Source organism: Podarcis cretensis (assembly GCF_951804945.1).
Source record: "Podarcis cretensis genome assembly, chromosome: 3".
NCBI classification, from domain to species: domain Eukaryota; kingdom Metazoa; phylum Chordata; class Lepidosauria; order Squamata; family Lacertidae; genus Podarcis; species Podarcis cretensis.
The window spans coordinates 119639709-119663684 of NC_137172.1; positions in this window are offsets into that span (position 1 = coordinate 119639709).

Here is a 23976-nt window from a genome sequence, read left to right on the forward strand (position 1 = left end):
CAACCAGATGGGTGAGGTCTAAGTAATAAAATAAATAATAATTACTACTACTACTACTACTACCACAGAGCCTGGGGCTTGCCGATCAGAAGGTCGGCGGTTCGAACCCCTGTGACAGGATGAGCTCCCGTTGCTCGGTCCCTGCTCCTGCCCACCTAGCAGTTTGAAAGTACATCAAAGTGCAAGTAGATAAATAGGTACTGCTCCGGAGGGAAGGTAAACGCCATTTCCGTGCGCTTCTCTGGTTCACCAGAAGCAGTTTGGTCATGCTGGCCACATGCTGGCCACAGCTGTACGCTGGCTCCCTCGGCCGATAAAGCGAGATGAGCGCTGCAACCCCAGAGTCGGTCACAACTGGACCAGTGGTCAGGGGTCCCTTTACCTTGACCTTTACTACTACTACAGTGGTACCTCAGGTTACAGACGCTTCAGGTTACAAACTCCGCTAGCCCAGAAATAGTACCTCGGGTTAAGAACTTTGCTTCAGAATGAGAACAAAAATCGTGCGCCGGTGGGACGGCGGCAGCAGGAGGCCCCATTAGCTAAAGTGGTACCTCAGGTTAAGAACAGTTTCAGGTTAAGAACGGATCTCCAGAATGAATTAAGTTCTTAACCCGAGGTACCACTGTACTACTAAAATCTTGGACGTTAAAGGCTCAGCTGATCAAGATCTTTTCCTTAGATATACAAGTACACCTCACCCTTTACAAACCAGATACTCTTGTACAGGACAGGTACAGGTGTTCTATCTACTGCCAGGACAATCATAGGTAGAATGGCACCATTTTGGCCAACCCTCTCTAGATGAAAAAGGGACAAAATCATTGTATTTCCCTTTGTGGTGTGTCATTTTTGTAATTCCTCTTTGGTGCTAAAGTACATATTGCAGTACAGATGTGCTCCAGAGAAATGTTTTGCTTCCACTCCATTTTGCAGCACGATGAGTTTGAAAACTAAGGCACAGATAGCTATGAAGCTACCATTGAAGAGCTATCTGAAGAATCAGTGATTCTGGATGAAAGCTGAGCTAACGACGTGCGTGATCAAGATATTTTAACATACACATTTGCACTGGGAAACTGGAGAATAAAAAATTCTTCCTGAACTTGCTTACACTTGACAACGTACAGTACTCCAAAAATGAGTTCTCTGATGGCCATACATACATCTGTCAAAAAAAGCTAGTGGTGGAACTAAAGTTCAGCAGCTGAACATCTGGCTTGTGCAGCTGTTAAGATCGCCCATCTGGACAAAGATGTCAGTTCCTATTCTGGATTGCTTTCTAGAAGAGGACAAAGTGAAGTGTTCTACTTGGTACCTCTTACAAAACAATACTGCCCAAATGGCCAATGTCGTTGCATATGCTGGCACTATAATGCTTGTTAATCCAAGCCAGCAATTATCAACATTTTCCAAAGACACTAGCATATTACCAATGACATCTGTTAGAAAGAGTGAGTTCATCTGAACTGACATTGATGAAAAGGTCATACCTTCATCTATCTATCATCTATCCATACGTATAATAGTGGATAGAGAAGAGGAAAGTTGAAAAGAAAGGGTAAAGGAGGCTCCCCACTTACCAGTTCGCATTCCTTTGAAATTTTTATTTAAAATTATTTTTTGAGTTTTCTATAAAACAGAACAATTATTGCATTTTCCATGACCTATTCTGAGTAAATGGAACTGTAATAGAAAGTCTGGGGTTTTGTGAAAGTGTTGTTTGCAATCTGATACTCTAGGGAAATTTAAGACGTAAAAACACTGGGCCTTGATTATCATTCAACTTTCCTACATACAAGCAAGCTACTTTTATTTATTTACCGATTTTTTATGGTCATCCCAGAACTTATGTTTTCCGGGCAGCTCATAAAACAATTGCAACAGTTAGAAAACAGTATAAACTTTTTTCTTTCTTTTCTACCTATTAAAAACTAAAAGCACAATCAAAGCACACTTGTTATTAAATAGATGCAAGCAATGAGACCCAAGATTGTTGTTATTGTTACACTGAAATATATTTATTCAGAGAGCACCCTGCAGAGTCAGTGGTGAAACAGAAATCCTAATATTAGACATAAAACATAAAATATATAAATGCCAAAAAGTCAAGGGTGGCAGGGGGAGGGACTACACAAGATGTAGCCATCATTACTTGTATAACTGCATAATGTTACAAATTTTATCTAATCAGCAGACATTTTCAGTTGTGGAAAATTTAGCAAGCATAACAATGTTGTGACAATTTAGTCTTTTCTTTTCTTACCTTCCTTTAAAACAAACAACAACAAAAGCAGTCTTCTGTTTGGTCTAGATTCAGGTCAAGACATTTCACTAATCTGCTAGTCATTAAAAAGATATTTTTATACCCAGTCTGTAATATTATCTTCTTCAGTGATTGTGATGGCTCCCAACAGAGTTCCAGACTTGAAAATGAAGTCTGGGGAGCTGAAACAAAATAAAAAAATTCCTTCCAGTAGCACCTTAAAGACCAACTAAGTTAGTTCTTGGTATGAGCTTTCGTGTGCATGCACACTTCTTCAGATACACTGAAACAGAAGTCACCAGACCCTTCTATATAGTGAGAAGGTGGGGAGGGGTATTACTCAGAAGGGTGGTGGGATTGGGTGATTGGCAGATAGCTGTGATGAGCCTGTTGACGACTCTTAACGACTGCAATAGGTCTTACAGGAAAAAGCAAGGGGTGAGAAGGTGAAAAATGGCTTTGTCATGTATAATGAGATAAGAATCCAATGTCTTTGTTCAGACCAGGTCTCTCCATGGTTTTAAGTTTGGTAATAAGTTGCAATTCAGCAGCTTCTCTTTCCAGTCTATTTCTGAAATTCCTTTGTAATAGAACAGCTACTTTGAGATCTTGTATAGAATGTCCTGGGAGATTGAAGTGTTCTCCTACTGGTTTCTCTGTCTTGTGATTCCTGATGTCAGATTTATGTCCGTTTATTCTTTGGCGTAAGGTTTGGCCTGTTTGTCCAATATAGAGAGCTGAAGGACACTGTTGGCATTTGATGGCATACACAATGTTAGACGATGAGCAATTAAATAGTCCCGAGATGGTATGTGTGATGTTGTTGGGGCCAGTAATGGTGTTGTCCGGGTGTATGTGGCAGCAAAGTTGGCATCTGGGTTTATTGCAGGCTCTGGTGCCAGTGTCCGTGTTAAGTCTGGTTGTAGTATTATTGTGGGTTAGGAGTTGTTTAAGATTGGGTGGCTGTCTGTAGGCAATGAAAGGTCTTCCTCCCAGAGCTTGAGAAAGAGAACTGTCATTGTCCAGGAGAGGTTGTAGATCTCTGATGATGCGTTGTACTGTTTTAACTTGGGAGCTGTATGTGATGACTAGAGGTGTTCTGTTATTTTCTTTTTTGGGTCTGTCTTGCAGCAAGTTCTCTCTGGGTATCAGTCTGGCTCTGTTGATCTGTTGTCTAACTTCATCTGCTGGGTATTTTAGTTCTAAAAAGGTTTGCTGTAGATCTCTTAGGTGAGAGTCTCTGTCTGTAGAATTGGAAAAGATGCGGCTGTAACGTAGTGCCTGGCTATATACAATGGACTGTTTGGTATGTTTGGGATGGTAGCTAGAGGCATGTAGATATGTTTGTCGGTCAGTTGGTTTACGGTATAAGGTGGTGTCTATGCGCCCATCCTGTATTTTTATAGTAGTGTCCAAAAAATGTATTTCTTGCATAGATTGATTCATTGTTAGGTTGATTGTGGGGTGAAAATCATTGAATTTCTGGTGGAAGGTGTCCATGGTCTGTTGACCATGTGTCCAGATGATAAAAATATTGTCAATGTATTGCAGGTACAAGAGAGGTTTGAGTGGGTAGGAGTTTAGGAAACGTTGTTCTAAATCCGCCATGAAGATGTTGGCATACTGTGGGGCCATGCGGGTGCCCATTGCTGTGCCGCTGATCTGAAGGAACAGGTCATCACCGAATTTGAAGTTGTTGTGGGTAAGGACAATTTGTTTTTGTTTTTATTATTACATATTTATTAAAGTTTTTTTGAATACAAATGCATAAATAATAAACGACATTACTTATATCATAACATAATTTTGTCACTTCTTTAGACTCCCTCACATCTCCCACTCCCACTTACATTGTTACAAAAAAAAAAATTTCCCAGCAAATTACCCACTTGTTTAGAATCTTATCTCCACTCATTTAAATAAAATCTAGCAATTCTCCAAAAAAATTATATTTTCCTTAATCTCACTTATCGTCAAAATCAGATCTAATTCAGTGGTGGGCAGTTATTTATGATCTAGCATCCTTCTTAACATTCAGCCAAATTACAATATTTTTGTAAATAATTCTTGAATTTCCTCCAGTCCTCCTCAACCCTCTCTTCTCCCAGGTCTCGGATTCTGCCAGTCATCTCGGCCAGTTGCATATAGTCCATCAGCTGCATCTGCCACTCTTCCAGTGTGGGTAGATCTTGAGTTTTCCAATTCTTAGCGATGAGTATCCTTGCTGCCGTTGTTACATACATAAAAAATGTTCAGTCCTTCTTTAACACCTTCTGGCCGACAATACCCAGAAGGAAGGCCTCTGGTTTCTTAGTAAAGGTATACTTAAATACCTTCTTCAGCTCATTATATATCATTTCCCAGAAGGCCTTCACTTTAGGGCAAGTCCACCAGAGGTGAAAGAATGTTCCTTCATGTTCTTTACATTTCCAGCATTTATTATCAGACAAATGGTATATTTTGGCAAGTTTAACTGGGGTCATGTACCATCTATATATCATTTTCATTACATTTTCCTTCAGAGCATTACATGCAGTGAAGTTCAGCCCAGTGGTCCACAACCTTTCCCAGTCCTCAAACATAATATTATACCCAATGTGCTGAGCCCACTTTATTATAACCGATTTAACCATTTCGTCTTGTGTATTCCATTTTAACAGCAAGTTATACTTTCTTGACAATACCTTAGTCTTTGGTTCTAACAATTCTGTTTCCAACTTCGATTTCTCCACCTGGAACCCTACCTTTTAATCATTTTTAAAGACTTCTTTAATCTGAGCGTGGGTAAGGACAAATTGGCAGAGTTTGGTAGCAAAGTCCGCTGTGGTTTTATCTGAAATGCTTTCCTTATAGCTTGTAAACCATCGTTGTGTGGGATGTTGGTATACAGAGATTCCACATCCATAGTAGCTAGTATAGTATTGTTGGGAAGATTATTTAAAGATTGTATTTTCCTCAGAAAATCTGTGGTGTCACGTACATAGCTGGGAGCACTGATGGCATATGGTTTCAGAACAGAGTCCATATAACCGGAGACACCCACTGTAATAGTGCCAATACCTGAAATGATGGGGCGTCCTGGATTTCCTGGTTTGTGTATTTTAGGTAGAAGATAGAAAGTTCCTGGTCGAGGTTCCATTGGTGTGTTTGTGAGGATCTGTTCTTGGATGTGTGGGGGTAGCTCCTTAACAATCTTGTTCAGTTCTTTTTTGTATTCTTGTGTGGGGTCTGAGTCCAATTTTATGTAAAAGGCGGTATTGGAAAGTTGTCTGTGAGCCTCCTGAATGTAGTCAGTTTTGTTCATGATGATGACAGCTCCACCTTTGTCCGCTTCTTTAATTATAATGTCTGGGTTGTTTCTAAACAACCCAGACATTATAATTAAAGAAGCGGACATTAAAGAAGTGGACCCAGACATTATAATTAAAGAAGCGGTTCATGTCGTCATCATGAACAAAACTGACGGGTGGTGTTATGAGTCCCACAGAGCCTGGGACTTGCCGATCAGAAGGTCAGCGGTTTGAATCCCTGCGACGGGGTGAGGTCCCTGCTCCTGCCAACCTAGCAGTTCGAAAGCATGTCAAAGTGCAAGTAGATAAACAGGTACCGCTCTGGTGGGAAAGTAAACAGTGTTTACATGCGCTGTTCTGGTTCACCAGAAGCGGCTTAGTCATGCTGGCCACATGACCCGGAAGCTGTACGCCGGCTCCCTCGGCCAATAAAGCGAGATGAGCGCTGCAACCTCAGAGTCGGTCACGACTGGACCTAATGGTCAGGGGTCCCTTTACCTTTAAGGTGCTACTGGAAGGAATTTTTTTGTTTTGTAGCAGCAAAGGAAGACTCAAATAGGTGAGAACCATATCCCCTCCAACTTCTTCTAACCTAAATCTTGCTATGCCTCACCTGCTCAGGCCTGCCATCGCTACCACCGAATTCTGCACCTGCTCCAGTTTCCCAGCTGTCTTCAGAGGCAGCCTCTTGTGTAACATGTTGCAGTAATGTAAAGGTGCCTAGGCAGGAGATGACTTGCATGCACCCTAATTTCCATGATGGAATAAAAGTTGGGTATAAATGTATTAAATATAAACATGTAAATGGAATGTACGTGCAACATTCTTATGACATGCAGGTGATTGTTCGACTCACTGCCTGTCTCTCCTTTATAAGAACCTTAATACAGTTCTGCATTCAGGCATTTGCAGATAGCAAGAACTTCGAAGCACTCATGGAATACAGATCACCAGCTTTATGCAAGAAATCCTAGAGTCAGCACAACATCCCTGGGCCTTACAACAGAATAAATATTTGAATGTAAAGATTTACAACTGGGCCAGTGAAACTCTTTGGCTTGCCATGCTTTGCCTTGCCTCCTGGTTTCGGCAGCTGCTTACAAGTGCAATGATATATAGCTATATATAAGCTACTGAGACCAGACCAGGCAAGTCCAAATACTTTAACTCATCACCTAAATACTATGTCATGACTACATTAAAATCTCTCCCAAGAGATATAGATAGCAACTCTCGTCACTGGGCGGTTGAGCTCCTTGCTAATTCCAGTCTGTCACTTCCCTACTTTCCTCTTGATTTACTAATCCAATCCAATCCTGGCAAACTGACGGGAAGGGAGGACATGATGGTCCACATTGCTCAGAAGCCTGCAAATACCCAGTGCTCACCACCATCTCAGGTATTTTGGATGTGCTCAGCTGATTCTGAGTTAAAACACATTCAGCCGAGGTCACAGAGCCTACTGAGAACATCCTCTGTGCTCAGCCCCCCAGACACAACTGCTGACAAAGTCTGCTTCTTTATTTCAGTCCTTAGAATTATTGGGACTGTTAAGTTGTGGGTGAACATAGCAGACGACACAGCGATTCTTCAAACAGCTCTTGTTTATTCACAGGCCAGAACAGAACTGAACTGAAGGGCTCGGCCAGCCTGCTTATATAGAGCTCCACTAGAACGCAACAGTAACCATTTTCTGTAACTATCCAATCACTGAATGTCACTTTCGATCCTTTATTTGCATATGTGGACCTGAACTATCTACAGTTTCCCCCTGCTGGCCCAGGGTGAGAACTTCAGTACATAATAGGGACTAACTATGGAATTCAGCCGGTAGGCTGCAATCCCACTTACATGGCAGCAAACCAGTCAAGTCAATAGGACTTGCACCTGTGTAGATATGGACTGGTGTGGGAAAGGAGATTTAGAAACATGGCTTTTCTCTGCAAGTTCAGATTCTTCTATGGGGGAGTCTAAGAGCTTCGCAGCTGTTTGAAGTGCCATTTGTGCAGTCCAGCACCAAGCTTGATGCTTTCCCTCTGTAAATTCAGGTTTATCCAACTCAAGGATAATCCAATATACTGGAGAAAATTGGACTCCAAAATGCAAATTGCAGATGATTTGTTTCCGTGTTTTGGGGTGGATAGATCAGTTGTCACTTTCTCCTTCCCATGCTGTCTCATTCTTTCATTTCTTTTGAATAGTTGCTGAGCTTACATCTATTTCCGGGGTGCTCCTAAACAAATGGTTTTTTAATTTCTTTTTAGTTTTGATCCTTCAGATTTTCACAAACCCAGAAAACTGGGCAAGCAAACACCATCTAAATTTCTACACTAAATATATTGTGCAGCAATCTGAGAAGTGTGTGCTGAGAATTTACAGTGGCTTTCATGTTCTTTTCCAGTGCTAGAAAATCTGGATGCCTCAGATTTGCACAAAAGTGGGAAACTGCACAAGCAAATTTACAATTGCCCAACTGTATGCTTAACCCGCCCCCCGCCCCCCAATAAAGGGTGCATGTGCAGTTAACTGCACTCATGCGCTGTCAGTGCTTGACTGGCACAATGGAATCAACAAATCATAAGGTGAGGGCAAGGCAAAGGGAACTCCAGCATTTTGTTTTGAAAAATGGCCTTCTGAATGCTTTTGGAAGCAACAAGTACAGTAGTACCTCGGGTTAAGAACTTAATTCATTCTGGAGGTCCGTTCTTAACCTGAAACTGTTCTTAACCTGAGGTACCACTTTAGCTGATGGGGCCTCCCACTTCAGGTGTGCCGCCGCCGCGCAATTTCTGTTCTCATCCTGAAGTAAAGTTCTTAACCTGAGGTACTATTTCTGGATTAGCAGAGTCTGTAACCTGAAGCATCTGTTACCCGAGGTACCACTGTAAAGCATGAAAATGGTGGACTTTACCTGCAACATGTCCTGAGCATTGTGTTTTCAAAGCTATACTGACTCTCTATACGGAGGTTCCACTTAGGCATTCCTCTATTAATATTCAACTACCTACAGTCAGATGGGATGCGGGTGGCGCTGTGGGTTAAACCACAGAGCCTAGGACTTGCTGATCAAAAGGTCAGCGGTTCGAATCCCCGCGACGGGGTGAGCTCCCGTTGCTCAGTCCCTGCTCCTGCCCACCTAGCAGGTTTTTTTTTTATTAAATATTTATTAAGAATTTTTCATTTACAGTAAAAAAAAAAAATGAACATAACATTGCATATCACATATTTTCTTATCACTTCTGGACTTCCTCACATCTCCCGCTCCTACGTTCTAGTTTAATACACTTAAAACAACAATTTATTCCCTTATCTCCATCCTTACTGTCAAATTTCGAATATATTTCAAATTTTAGATACATTTATTCCAATCCTTACAAAAGAAAATTTAATTTAGCCTAATAATTATCTAAAAAAAAAAAATAGGTTTTTCATCTTATATTTAAGTTATCTTCATAATTTACTTCATCTATTTTGATGGTGCCAATTTGTCTAAAATCAAGCATCCTGCTTAACATTCATACAATTTACAATATTTTTGCAGATAAAGCTTAAATTTTTTCCAGTCCTCTTCAACGATTTCTTCTCCCAGGTCTCGGATTCTGCCAGTCATCTCAGCCAGTTCCATGTAGTTCATCAGTTGAATCTGCCATTCTTCCAGTGTGGGTAGATCTTGGGTTTTCCAGTGTTTAGCAATAAGTATCCTTGCTGCTGTTGTTGCATACATGAAAAAAGTTCGGTCTTTCTTTAACACCCCTTGGCCGACAATACCCAAAAGGAAGGCCTCTGGTTTCTTAAGGAAGGTATACTTAAATACCTTTTTCAGCTCATTATATATCATTTCCCAGAAGACCTTCACCTTAGGACAGGTCCACCAAAGGTGAAAGAACGTTCCTTCATTTTCCTTACATTTCCAACACTTATTATCAGACAAGTGGTATATTTTTGCAAGTTTGACTGGGGTCATGTACCATCTATATATCATTTTCATTACATTTTCTTTCAAAGCATTACATGCAGTGAAATTCAACCCAGTAGTCCACAGCTTTTCCCAGTCCTCAAACATAATATTATACCCTATGTCCTGTGCCCACTTTATCATAGCCGATTTAACCGTTTCATCTTGTGTGTTCCATTTTAACAGCAAGTTGTACATTCTTGAAAGTACCTTGGTCTTAGGCTCTAGCAATTCCGTTTCTAATTTCGATTTTTCCACCTGGAATCCTAATTTCTTATCAAGTTTAAAAACTTTAATCTGGGCGTAGTGTAACCAATCTCGCACTTTGTCTTTCATTTTCTCCTGACTCTGCAATTTCCAATTGTCTCCTTCTTTTTCTAATATTTCCCAATACTTTGGCCATTTGGCCTCCATATTGAGTCTTTTTCGGGCCTTAGCTTCCAATGGTGAAAGCCACCTTGGAGTTTTATTTTCCAATAAGTCTTTATATTTTGTCCAGACATTAAACACTGCCTTTCTGACAATATGGTTCTTAAAAGCCTTATGAATCTTAGCCTTATCGTATCATAGATATGCATGCCAACCAAACGCATTGTTGAAACCTTCCAAATCCAATACATCAGTGTCCTCCAGAAGTAGCCAGTCTTTTAGCCAGCAGAAAGCTGCTGCTTCATAATACAGCCTTAAGTCTGGCAGGGCAAAGCCCCCTCTTTCTTTCACATCAGTTAATATCTTAAACTTGATTCTGGGCTTTTTGCCCTGCCAGACAAATTTGGAAATATCTCTCTGCCACTTCTGGAAGCATTCTGTTTTATCCACAATCTGTAATGTTTGAAACAAAAACAACATTTTCTTTTTTTTTTATATAATAATATTTATTAAATTTTGTATAACCAATAAAAAAACATACATAATAACATAATATTTTCCATTATCCACATTTCATTCTCAACTTCGGACTTCCTCACATCTCTTGTTCCTGCTTTCTAAACGTAAATTTTACCAGCAAATTATTAACTTGATTTAATTCATATAATATAATTTTCCAATATTTAATATCTCAAATTTTGGGATTTAACATACACTTATTAAAGCTTAATCATAAAATATTACTTATCCCAGATTTATCTTTTCATCTTCCAATTGAATTTAAATTTATATTCTTTATAACTAGTTTGTTGAAGCCATGTTTGTACTAATCTTACATTTTTCTTAACAATCATACAATTTACAATATTTTTGTAGATAGTCCTTGGATTTCTTCCAGTCTTCCTCCACCAGTTCTTCTCCCAGGTCTCGGATTCTGCCCATCATCTCCGCCAGTTCCATATAATCTATCAGTTGCATCTGCCATTCTTCCAGTGTGGGTAGTTCTTGAGTTTTCCAGCTTTTAGCGATGAGTATCCTTGCTGCTGTTGTAGCGTACATAAAAAAGGTTCGATCCTTCTTTTGCACACTCTGACCAACAATGCCCAAGAGAAAGGCCTCTGGTTTCTTAGGGAAGGTATACTTAAATACCTTTTTCAGTTCATTGTAAATCATTTCCCAGAAAACCTTCACTCTAGGGCAAGTCCACCAGAGGTGAAAGAATGTTCCTTCAGCTTGTTTACACTTCCAACATTTATTATCAGACACATGGTATATCTTTGCAAGCTTGACTGGGGTCATGTACCACCTGTAAATCATTTTCATAATATTTTCTTTCAAGGCATTACATGCCGTAAATCTCAAACCTGTAGTCCATAACTTTTCCCAGTCAGCAAACATAATGTTGTACCCTATGTCCTGTGCCCATTTTATCATGGCTGATTTGACCGTTTCATCCTGTGTATTCCATTTTAACAGCAAATTATACATTCTTGAAAGTATCTTAGAGCTGGGTTCTAACAGTTCAGTTTCTAACTTTGATTTTTCCACCTGGAATCCTACCTTTTTATCCAACTTAAAAACTTCTTTAATCTGAGCATAATGTAGCCAATCTATCCCATTTTCAAAGCCCCGTCCCACTCCCATTCCTTCCAGATTTTTCTTCATAAATTTCCAAGAAATGTTATCAAAGGCCTTCTCCGCATCTATAAAAATTAAAACTGCTTTTGTATTAATATTTGTTTGTAAAAGTTCCAAAATGTCAATAATATTCCTTGTATTAGCAAACAAATGTCTGCCAGGGAGAAAGCCTGCTTGGTCCTTATGAATTACTTCATTTAACACTTTCTTAAATCTAGTTGCTAATATGTCTGCAAATATTTTGTAATCCACATTTAAAAGGGAGATGGGGCGGTAGTTTTTAAGTTGTGTCTTTTCAGTTTCTGATTTTGGTATCAATGTGATAAAAGCTTCTTTCCACGTTTCCGGCGCCTTCTTCCCCTCCATAATTTCATTGCTGACCTCCATCAGTGGTTGTATCAAGTAATCTTTCAATGTCTTATAGTACTTGGAGGTCAGCCCATCTGGCCCTGGAGATTTGCCCAGTTGCATGTTCTGAATGGCTTGTTCCATCTCTTGTCGTGTTATTCTGCTATTCAGGATTGATCTATTTTCTTGTGACACTTTTGGCAGCCCATTCTTTATCAGAAATTGTTCTATCTGTGCCTCATCTTGCGGACCTTGAGTATATAGTTGTTTAAAATACCTCTGAAAGCACTTTCTGATCTCCATGGGGTTCTGAACATTTTTCCCTTCAATCTCTAAATTGGTAACTGTATTCATTTTCTGTCTCCTTTTCAACTGCCATGCTAGCAGTTTCCCACATTTATTTGCCGATTCAAATGTTTTTTGTTTCATTAATTTAATTCTCCATTCTATTTCCTGGTTCATCAATTTAGAATATTGTGCTTGGTATAATTTAATTTCTCTCAGAATCAGCTGTGACTTCGGGTTTGATCTTAATTTCTTCTCCGGTTCTTTAATTTTCTCCAAAATCTTGTCTTTTTTCTCATTTTGTGCCCTTTTCTTTACAGCATTCTGTTGTATCAAGAACCCCCTCATCACCGCTTTACTTGCGTCCCAAATAGTTGTTTTTTCCACTGAAGTGTTCAAATTTATCTCAAAATAGTCCTTCAAAACTTTTTGGGCTTTTTTAACAATCTCCTGATCTCTGAACAAATTGTCATTCATCTTCCACCTAAAGGAGCCGGATGGTAGTGGTGTCATATCCATCTTTACAGCATTGTGGTCGGAGCAGGTTTTTTTACTGCCCACCTAGCAGTTTGAAAGCACGTCAAAGTGCAAGTAGATAAATAGGTACTACTCCGGCGGGAAGGTAAACGGCGTTTCCATGCACTGCTCTGGTTCGCCAGAAGCAGCTTAGTCATGCTGTACGCCGGCTCCTTCGGCCAATAAAGCGAGATGAGCGCCACAACCCCAGAGTCGGTCACAACTGGACCTAATGGTCAGGGTCCCTTTACCTTTACCTGCAGTCAGAGGATGAGAAACAGAAGTTTTCTTCTGCAACAAGAGAGAGAGAGAGAGAGAGAGAGAGAGAGAGATGAATTTATGCTCACAATCACTAGTGTGGGGATGGAAAATGTTGAATTTAGGATAATCTGCATAAGTAAAAAATCAGTTTGCACCAGAGACCTTTCTGATGCTCTAGAGAGTGACCTAATTTGGCATGTTCATTTTACTTGCATTTAATAAACAAAGCTAAAAACACTGAAACTGTCAAGCTTGCCTAATATTGTGTTTGCAGTTGGCACCCATTGTCACTAATAAACTCACCAAGTGGAAACATTTCCACCCCTCATCACTGCCTTCATGTGCATGAGGTTTAAAAATGTGTTGGGGCAAAATTGCAAACATTTAACTATGAGAGACAAGCAAAGCACCTATGTACATGCATTTCAGCTGAGAGAGAGACACATGCATTTGTGTAGCAGAGAATGTGAATACATTTATGTTTGGACATGCATTAAGTCTTGGGATATTCACTTGGAAAAGCGATTGAAGAAGCGTGAGTGACTCCTGCTTCTGTAGCCAGAAGCATGAAGGGAATTAAAAACATGCATGTATCTCACACAACAAGATGTGGAGTTGTTCACAAACAGCGGTGGAGCCTGTCTTCGTGGCAACTGGGTGAGCAGGGGCAGGCGCACTGGGGGGCAGGTTGTGGAGAGTGAGCTGGGAAGGATAGGGCAGTCTGATTTGAAGGGTGCATGCCTGTTGTGTCTTCTTCATGCCACCCTGCCAATGCCTCCCTGAAAATATGCACCCGGGGCCAATGCCCTGCTTGTGTCAGTGCAAACGCTCACCCATAAGATCAGACCAGACCCCTGCTCTGATGAGTGTGGCTTTCTATATGGCTCTCCTCTGTGATGTAGACAGGTTTGGAAATCAGGGTATGCAATCCACACAATTTCTTTCATTCTCATCAAACGTCTCTCATTAAGCGTAGGCAAGGGTGTTAGGAGTGTGTGGGCAACGAAGGAACACCGCGTTCCTTAGATTCCCCGTTGTAATGTTTTACTTACATGTATTCAAGCTGATTCTCTTTCTGAAATATCAGCAAACTGGGCCATATCTGAGCAAACTGAGTGATGACAACGATGAGAAGGGGGCTGATCAGTCATTTTACAGCAAAGAAGAAAACGTGGCAAGGAGCAGCCAAGATGTGAAGTAGCAAGAAGGAAGGAAGTGTTTCTATATGGAGCTGAGCTGATAGCATCAGCTGCCTCTCCCATACATTTGATCCGGACTCTGATCCAGCAGGGAGGCACAGGTTAATTCACAAGTTGTAAGCACATCTGACCCAAGGGATTGTTTTATTGCCCCATGTGATCAACAGGTCTCGCTTCCAAGAGGTTCACTTTCAAAATGCATGTGCAAGGACAGCACATGGCGTCCTAAATACTACATGACTTCTCATTGTTGCCAAAGATGACTGGTATGCAGGCAATGTGCACGGCCAGCCATAAGAAGGATCTGCAAGGAGATACAAACATCCCCAGGCACAACGAGTAGAGTGTGTGATAGGCCAGGCCAGGGTTTTTTAATCTAAAGTAACTCAGCTATTTTAATGGCAAATGTCAAATTACAATCATGACAAGTTACTGTTAAATACACACAGTCCCCTCTCCCCGCAACATGTCTAGGATAGTTTCTGCATATTACACCAGATCTGGCTTTTTACCAGTTCTTACATCCAAGAGCCACAGATATAAGGAATCATTGCTTAAACATCTCCCTATCTTGCTGCTTTTTTGTCCCCCACCCCCGCTTAGACACTTATCTGCATATATTTGAACAATTTCCCCTGATTATACAGCATCTGCAATTTTATTTTCATTCCCCTGACATCTGGAGAGCTATAAATTCAAACCCTCTGCTTTTTCCACGAAGTGTTTATGATAGCCCAGGTCAATTTTGTCAGGTATATATAGTCCTCAAATAGAGGACATATCAGATATTAAACTGATAAGAACAGATACTACACTTGATCTTAGCCAAAAGGCCGAGAAGCGATTTTGTCAGGTATAAACAGCGATGGGGCAGAAGCTAAGGTACCCTCCTGCTGAGATGTCATTAGCAACCAAGGAGGACATCAAAGAGCTCAGGGCATCCTGGGAGAAGCCTGGATATTGCCCTTTCAGTCTTCAGAAGTCACTTGACAACATGGGTCTGGCATACCCTCCAAGTGTCCCTCTTTTCCAGAGGCAGGTCCGGAATTATAAAAGCCATCCTGGCTTCTGATTAGATCCTGGAATGTCCCTATTTCACCCACCAGCGCTGCTACTGATAAGCTCCAGAAGGAAGATGAGCTGGTGCCTGTCCTGAGAGGCAGCAGTGGCTGCGAGGGAGTATCCCCTTGCCTCTCCATGGCTGCCCTGCTGGCCTCCTCCCTTGGGCAGATTGTAGCGGCTGCTGGAGAGTGGGAAAGGGGGAGATTCATGCACAGGGCAGAGCTGCCCTGGGTGGGAAGAAAGGGGCAGTGGAGCAGAGAGCAAGGAATCTTGATATTTAAAAAAAAAAAAAAACAAATCAAATTTTCTATCATCTACACCTAACCTTTCTGAAATATATTTATTGGTGTGTGTTTACTGGTTTTTGTAAATTTAGTAAAGGTAAAGGTAAAGGTACCCCTGCCCGTACGGGCCAGTCTTGACAGACTCTGGGGTTGTGCGCCCATCTCACTTAAGAGGCCGGGGGCCAGCGCCGTCCGGAGACACTTCCGGGTCACGTGGCCAGCGTGACAAAGCTGCATCTGGCGAGCCAGAGCCGCACACGGAAACGCCGTTTACCTTCCCGCTGGTAAGCGGTCCCTATTTATCTACTTGCACCCGGAGGTGCTTTCGAACTGCTAGGTTGGCAGGCGCTGGGACCGAGCAGCGGGAGCGCACCCCGCCGCAGGGATTCGAACCGCCGACCTTTCGATCGGCAAGCCCTAGGCGCTGAGGCTTTAACCCACAGCGCCACCAAATAATAAAATAAAATAAAATCAGGATTAAGGAGTTTTTTCAGCTTGTGTTCTGTGTCCCATTGATGAAATGATGGTGTCACTTGCCCTTCTTCTAATGCTCTACGGGGGACAAAAATGGGGGGGGGGGGGTCCAAGGGTCAGTTGGGGGTGAGAAATGCCCTTATTTTCATCTGTGGAACGTTGGAGGGTCTGGCCTTCCCACTGGAAGCCTTAGAGTAGGAGTGGGAAAACTGCTATGCCAGCAGGGCTGTCTTAAGCATATGTAGCACCAGGGTGCAAAGATCTGCCTGGTGCCCCCCCCCCCCGATTGCCCAGTCCCAGGTGTGCAGGAGGGTGGAGCCAGCAGGCCACCTCAGTGTCTCGCTGGCTCGGTCGCCCCCAAACCCGAACCCGTGGCGCAGAGCTGCCTGCAGCAGAAGAGCCCGCCATGGCACTCCGAACGATGGGCAGGCTCTTCCCTGGACTCAACTCTCGGGCCCCGGACTCTTGACCTGGGTGCCCCGCACCCCTCGCGCCTATGGGTAAGATGGCCCTGTATGCCAGTCCAAGACACTTTGCTGCCTGGTGCCGAGGACAATACACTCCCCTTCCCCCTTCCGCACACCACACACAGAAGCTGACTGGTCTGGCGGCTGAAGCTTACTTCAATGCTGGCAACATGTTAGTATCCTGCACTGCACCTGAAGCAAGCAGGCTGGTTTAAGGGACTCTATACAGAGGTTGTGTGGCCTCTACTGCTTTGTTTCCATTTGGAGTTGAAGAGCATGGGAGATCAGAGGGAAGCACTGGGGGGGGGCAGTTTGCCACTGGTGCCCTTCATCATTATTTTTTATTTTTAAGGACTTGTAACCAGATCACATTATTAAATATCAGAGCTGTGCACAAACATACAAAAAAAAAAAAAAAACCCACACACTAAGAATAAGATATAAAATAATAGCAGTACAACACCAAAAGATGGTGAGCCAGACAATGATTAAATATATTAGCCAGAAAAGGCTTGGGTAAATAAAAAGGTTGTTAAGCATGTGTCTGAAAGTGTAGAAAGCTGGAGCCTGCTCTATTCCATTTGCTAATACATTCCACATTAAATGGGCCACCACCCTGAGAGCCCTACAACTGGTGGATGTGCGGTGAAAAATAGGAGCTCTACAAAAGTCTTTTAGAGCTTTGTAAACAAGTCAGGATGAATGCTCACTGTCCTATGACCTCCCTGCTAGCAAATCAAAACCAATTCCCAATGAATAGGTCATCTAGAGGAGCCCTGGGAAAGCTCAAAATTACTAAGCAAAATCTGAACCGAGTCAAGCAGAGTTCACTCAACTAGATTTCCTTGTGATTTTTAGAACAATGGAAGAGCCGTTTTCTTCCCATTCACTTGAGCCCCATGCAGAGGTTCTGGTTTACAAATTGCATCACCTTGTTTACACTAAAAAGAAAAAGGGCGAGTCAGAGTGAAATGTACCTAATCACTCAAAAGGGGTGGAGATTCATATGAGCTGCGGAAAGATGCTCGCTCTCTAGGAAGTAAATCATCACGCATGTTAAGACATATCGTATTCAGAGCTACCCAAATAACTGGGCAGTTCAATGGGCTTCTTGCGCTAAAAGAGAGCAGACCAGAGTTGACCTGAATATGAAAAATAGTACAACTATGTTTCAGCAGGAACCGAGTTACGGACATCACAAACCTGTTTGGTGGTATCTTCTCCCACTCTGAACCATGGAAGAAAAAGGTTCCACCAAACGGCTGTTTTGTGACGTTTATTTTCTTGGGGTTTTTTAAGGAACTGACTTAATTTACCTTTTAGATGGTAAAGTGTTAAACTGGGTGTTGGAAGAATATTTCCAATGTCATGTGCGCTCGTGAGAAGTTAGAAAGCTAAAACATACAGTTTACACAAGGGCGTGGGCCCAGATGACAGAGAAAATGCATATATTTCCTGCATGGTGAAATAGGATGAGGTCACTTGCAGAAGGGTTGGGGCACTAAGAGTTTATGTCGCTCTCAGCACTAAAATCTATCTTTGCCAAGACACGTACAGCTTTCCCCATTCTTTACCTTCACAACTGTAGCATGGCAAACAATTTATTTTGCTTTAATGTGCATTATTATTTTTTTATGTGGTGGAGACAGACAGAGACTATATCACTTTACCCATCCTCGGTCTCCACATATTCACTGGCTGTTTGTGCAGAGACCTAAACATGTACATATGCATAAGTTCTCTTTATAAAGTGCACACCCTGATATCCACCTGTCTTGCTTGTGGTCCAGCATAAACCTAGGGTACATAACGAGGACTCTCCTCATGATCTCTTGCAATAGAGGTATGGTAGACCTTCTTGGGACGCAGGTGGCGCTGTGGGTTAAAGCCTCAGCGCCTAGGACTTGCCGATCGAAAGGTCGGCGGTTCGAATCCCTGCGGCGGGGTGCGCTCCCGCTGCTCGGTCCCAGCGCCTGCCAACTTAGCAGTTCGAAAGCACCTCCGGGTGCAAGTAGATAAATAGGGACCGCTTACCAGCGGGAAGGTAAACGGCGTTTCCGTGTGCGACTCTGGCTCGCCAGAGCAGCGATGTCACGCTGGCCACGTGACCCGGAAGTGTCTCCGGACAGCGCTGGCCCCTGGCCTCTTAAGTGAGATGGGCGCACAACCCCAGAGTCTGTCAAGACTGGCCCGTACGGGCAGGGGTACCTTTACCTTTACCTTTAGACCTTCTTAGGTTCTTTGACAGGCTCTGCTCCCCAGAGGCAGAAAACCTGGAAGCCATTGTGCTATTTAGACAAGCACCTAGTTTATGAGGCTCCCGTCTCATGGTTTGAGCTCAGTTGGTAAAGCCTTTCCTCAGGGTAAGGAGGAGGCTTGCTGATGTTGAAGGATAACTGTCTCATTACAGGATGTGAATAAAGAATACTCAGGTGATTAGTATAATTTATCGGTACCTGTAAGACTTGTTTGATCTTTGATAACAGTTTGCTAACCACGGCACTGGAAGACAAAAGACACTGGAATTTGCCTGCTTAACTTGTTGAGTTCCCAATCTGCCAACAGGGGCTTTGCAAATGATATACATAGACTCTACCAAAAAATGACAAATTTCCATGATCAAAGTGTGGCTGAGTTCCCACTGAGGTGGTAAATCTGTACCCAGGCTGCCCCATGCTTCTGCACGTAATTTTTTTGCTTCCATGTAGAAAACAAGCATTGCAGGGAGCACTGAAAGGAGCAATATTCTGGCTTAGCCTTTCCTCTGACACCCTTTTTTCTATGTTCAGGGAACGTGAGCTCCCCTCACGCATGGTTAAGTGATGCAGTCATAGCACAGATTTATAAAGGGCTTGCATTCATTTTTAGTTATTGGGTAGAAACTTAACATGTGGACAGCAATAATGGTGGCGCTGTGGGTTAAACCACAGAGCCTAGGACTTGCCGATCACAAGGTCGGCGGTTCAAATCCCCATGATGGGGTGAGCTCCCGTTGCTCGGTCCCTGCTCCTGCCAACCTAGCAGTTCGAAAGCACGTCAAAGTGCAAGTAGATAAATAGGTACCGCTCCGGCGGGAAGGTAAACAGCATTTCCATGTGCTGCTTTGGTTTCGCCAGAAGTGGCTTAGTCATGCTGGCCACATGACCCGGAAGCTGTACGCCGGCTCCCTCAGCCAGTAAAGCGAGATGAGTGCCGCAACCCCAGAGTCGGTCACGACTGGACCTGGTGGTCAGGGGTCCCTTTACCTTAACCGTTTTATCTCTTTGGGTGAAAGGATGGACTGGCCGTCCTCCAGGTAGGGCATAGATGAATTTGCAGGAGGAGTGATAGTTTGCAAACTAAAACTTACATTGAAAAGCTCTTTCCATTATTATTTTAATCACAACTACCAGATCCTTACTTTATCAAATCGTCAGTGTAATAGTCAACATGGTGGGCCCTCCTGCTGTAGATTTTTTAAAAAATGGTAATAACAAGGCAGGCAGTCCATCTTCACTAGTGGTACATGCAGTGAGATGAAGTCAGCCTCCTGACACCAGGGTCACTGCTACTTACCTGGGCATGGCAGGGCCAGGGGGGCAGCAAGGCCAGAGCCATGTTATTGTACTGGGACCAACAGCACCAATCTGGTGCTCCCATCAGTCCAGCCACAAAGCGCTGACCTTCCCACCACTCTGCCACATCCCAGCTCCGTCCAGGTTAGCAGCAGGGAGGGTGGTGTCAGAAGAGGAGCTCCACCGATCTGCCCCACTGCACACACACACTACTGGAATTTGTCAGAGCTGCCCGCAATAAAACAGCTGGGGTGCCAAACAATTTTGGGGTGCTACAACTCAAGTCTCCATTTTGATGTCTAAAACCTGCTCTTAGCAGAAGTCCTTATGTTCCATTGGTGGGGTTGCAGGCTGAAGCTGCTTGAATAAGCGAGGAAGAACAGTACAGTGGTACCTCAGATTACATACGCTTCAGGTTACAGCCTCTGCTAACCCAGAAATATTACCTCAGGTTAAGAACTTTGCTTCACAATGAGAACAGAAATCGCGCGGTGGCGGCGTGGCAGCAGTGGGAGGCCCCATTAGCTAAAGTGGTACCTCAGGTTAAGAACAGTTTCAGGTTAAGAACGGACCTTCGGAACGAATTGAGTACGTAACCAGAGGTACCACTGCATGAGAAAAGTCAAGTGCACAAATGGAAGAAAAGAAGAGAACTTTAACACCGATAGTGCCCTCTTCCATTGTCTCCCAAGACAGATGGATTCCAACCAATGTTCAAATTAGGGGTGTATGAGGAGATGATAACAATGACTGCTCACCCCTCCCAACAGGTGGGTGGAGTTTGCGACACCGAGTGGGGCTTACCTGGCCAGGGGCCACCCACCTGCATTAGGATGGCCATCGTCCCACCCCCTGGGCCTGGGAGAACAATGGATTGCCGGCTGGGGGCTGGGGCGATGGCCAAGGGAAAAGAGGCCGACCCCTTCAGCCAAACCCCCTCTCCCTAGACAACTCAGGAACAATTCTGGCTGGTGGGCCAGGTAGGAGGAAAAGGTGGTAATAATAATGATAACTCTGAAAATGGGTGCTCTCCTCCTCCCTGAAAAAACCCTTGGGATCAATCAGGAAAAAGATAGTGGTGATTTTGATAGCGTTGATGCCTCAGCACTGCCCCCTGCCCAACCCCTTAGAAACAATCAGGGAAAATGTGGTGGCGGTGGTGGTTGATTTCAACTCTGCCCTTCATCCCCCAAACAGCTTTGGAACAATCTCTGCTGCATGCCATGCAGCAGAAACAAGAAAGGGTCATCATATCTTCCCCTTAGCCTCATATTTTGTCAGGGTTCAGTCTGATTCTTTTCTTTCTGTATAAGAACAAGCATTAAAGAGGCCCCCAGCCCGCTCACAGGTCCTTTATACGACCAGTGGTAACATTTGGCCCTGGAGAATATTAACCACTCTCAATTTTACCCATGGACTGCCATCTGTCCAGATTTTAATTTGCTCTGAACTAATTTTAAGATTTTTTAAAAAATTAATTGATTGCCTGTTTTATGTTCTTGTGTTCTTTGTATACTGTGTTAGTTTTATGATGTTAGCCGCCCTGAGCCCGGCTCTGGCCGGGGAGGGCGGGGTACAAATAAATTATTATATTATATTATATTATATTATATTATATTATATTATATTAATTATTAAATTCCACCGCACTCCCTGTCAAGCAGCTGCCTATTCCACATGCCAGGCAGTAAACACACACAGGAGCAATGGGACAATTCTTACATTTCTTCCTCCATTTTCAAAAAGTTCCTCATGCAGCTGTCTGCCACATCACTGGCAGGCAGCAACAAGAACAGCAGGTGATTCCCATGCTTTCTGCCCAACACTGTTTTTTTTAAGGAGCTGCCTGCCTACCTCTCCATGTGGCTGGCAGGCAGCAAAGCAAAAACAACAGAGCGAGCAAACAAGTGGATTAAGCATTGCTTCCCCCACCACTCCACACACATTTTCCAAAAGCTCCTCCATGTCCAGAGCAGCTGCTTGCTGATTGCTCCACAAGCCCAGTGGGCAGCAAAGCAAAGAGGAGGTACTTCTTCTGCTGACCTTTTCATAAAGCCCCTTGATGAGCAATAAAGCTTCGTTCTTGCACTTTTCAACAAGCCCTTCCACAGGTAGCAAAGCAAATAGAAGGCTCCCCCTTCCTCTTCAAAAAGTCCTTCCATGGAAAGCGAAAGCAGAGGAGGTGGAATGGCCGTGACCCTTCCCTCACCCTGATCATGCTCCATAAATCCAAAGGGGTAGAAACTACCCTGCCTCTTCTCCTGTCTCCAACTTTGTTCCACGGCAAATTTTCATTTCGCAGTAACAGTGGGGAGCACTGACAAGAGTAATGTGCAGGGCCAGGCCTACTCCGTCTACCCTGAAAATAACCTCTAGATTTATCATCTCATTGTTTCAACTTACCTAATTGTAAACTTAGCTTTTATTCACTTTTTAAAACTAGTCCAAATTGTTCAGTAAACATCTGCTTTTGAAACTGGGAAGCCTCTGTAGTGTGATAAAAAAAGAAAATCAGCATAACTTGAAAAACAGTGCTTATAAGAAAGGTTCTATACATAATTTTTTTTCAATAAAAAGCATCAGAAATGTTGCCCTTGAAATCAATACTTTATGTCACATCTTCTTAACTTTCAGGAAATGATTTTTGCTACAAGCTTTACATAAACAGCAGAAGTGCGTCTTAGTTAACGTTTAATATTTTTGTTACTATTATTGTACTAAAAAGGCAACTTGGAAAGAAGAAAGATCACCATAAGGCGCATGTACCAGAAGATAAAAGCATATTCTCGTATCAAATAATACTATCAAACAGGCAAACCTGATACACAATGTATTTCCCCTATGTGGGTATCATCACCACTGTCAGGGAACTGCCATTGGAGCCAAGGGAGGAGAGAGGGCTCCAGAGGGATGCTGGAGAGGGTCCCAGTAGGGAGAGAGGCAGCCCATCTGGTGGGGAAGGAAATCAGCGTAGCACCAGTGGAGGAGGGGGGCAGATGGGGGAATTGGAGAGAAGGCTCCAGGACTCCTCGCTGGAGACCAGCGGGGAGAGCACGGGTCCTCCGCTGCCCACACCCTCCCTGCGCAGAAGACTTCCGCGCAGGGAGAGTAGGAGGAGACTGGGCGTCAAAGAACTTCTTTGCTGGAAGAAGTTCAAGAAACGCCCACTGACGGATTCTGCCAGCGATTGAGACAGCCACGGATGGGTGGCTGTCTGGACAGAAAGGGTTCACCCAGGTAACTCAGCCAGGTGTGGCGACGACTTACGCACGAGCAACCCCCTAGAACCATTACAACCACCATCATAATTTCATTGGGAGCTTTTGTGCTTTAGAGTTAACAAATACACACACATTATCTCTCACCAGGAAACTTAAACACAGGTTCCAGATATCTCAGTATCACCGCCTGAAGAGTGCTCCTTATACCTTTTCTCATGCATGACAGGAAGGAATTTGGCAGGTAACATATTTCTCATCATTGCAGCACATGTATGATGAAGTCATTTCCTGCCCTGAATGGACACATTAAAACATAAAAAACCTCCTACCTACAATTCGCAGTAACTAACATTCAGAGGAATATTGTCTCCAACAGTGAAATTAGAGCATAGCCATAACGGCTAGTAGCCGCTGATAGACTTATCCTCCATAAATTTGCCTAACGGCCTTTTAATGTCAGCCACATTTGTGGCCATCAAATTGGCCTGTGTATAATTTCTGCAATGGAACTACTTCCTTTTATGCAGCCCAGTGATCCATTATCTAGGCTTGTACAGCCTACTCCAGGGATGGGGAGCCACCTCTGGGGCTGCACACTGTGGGAGAACATTTGTAGAACTGGATAGCTTGACTGCCATTGCAAATCTTCCTCTAAGGAATCATAGAACTGAAGAACTGGAAGGGACCTCGAGGGTCATCTAGTCCAACCCCCTGCAGGGCAGGAATCTCAACTAAAGCATCCATGACAGATGGCCACCCAACCTCTGTTTAATAACCTCCAATAAGT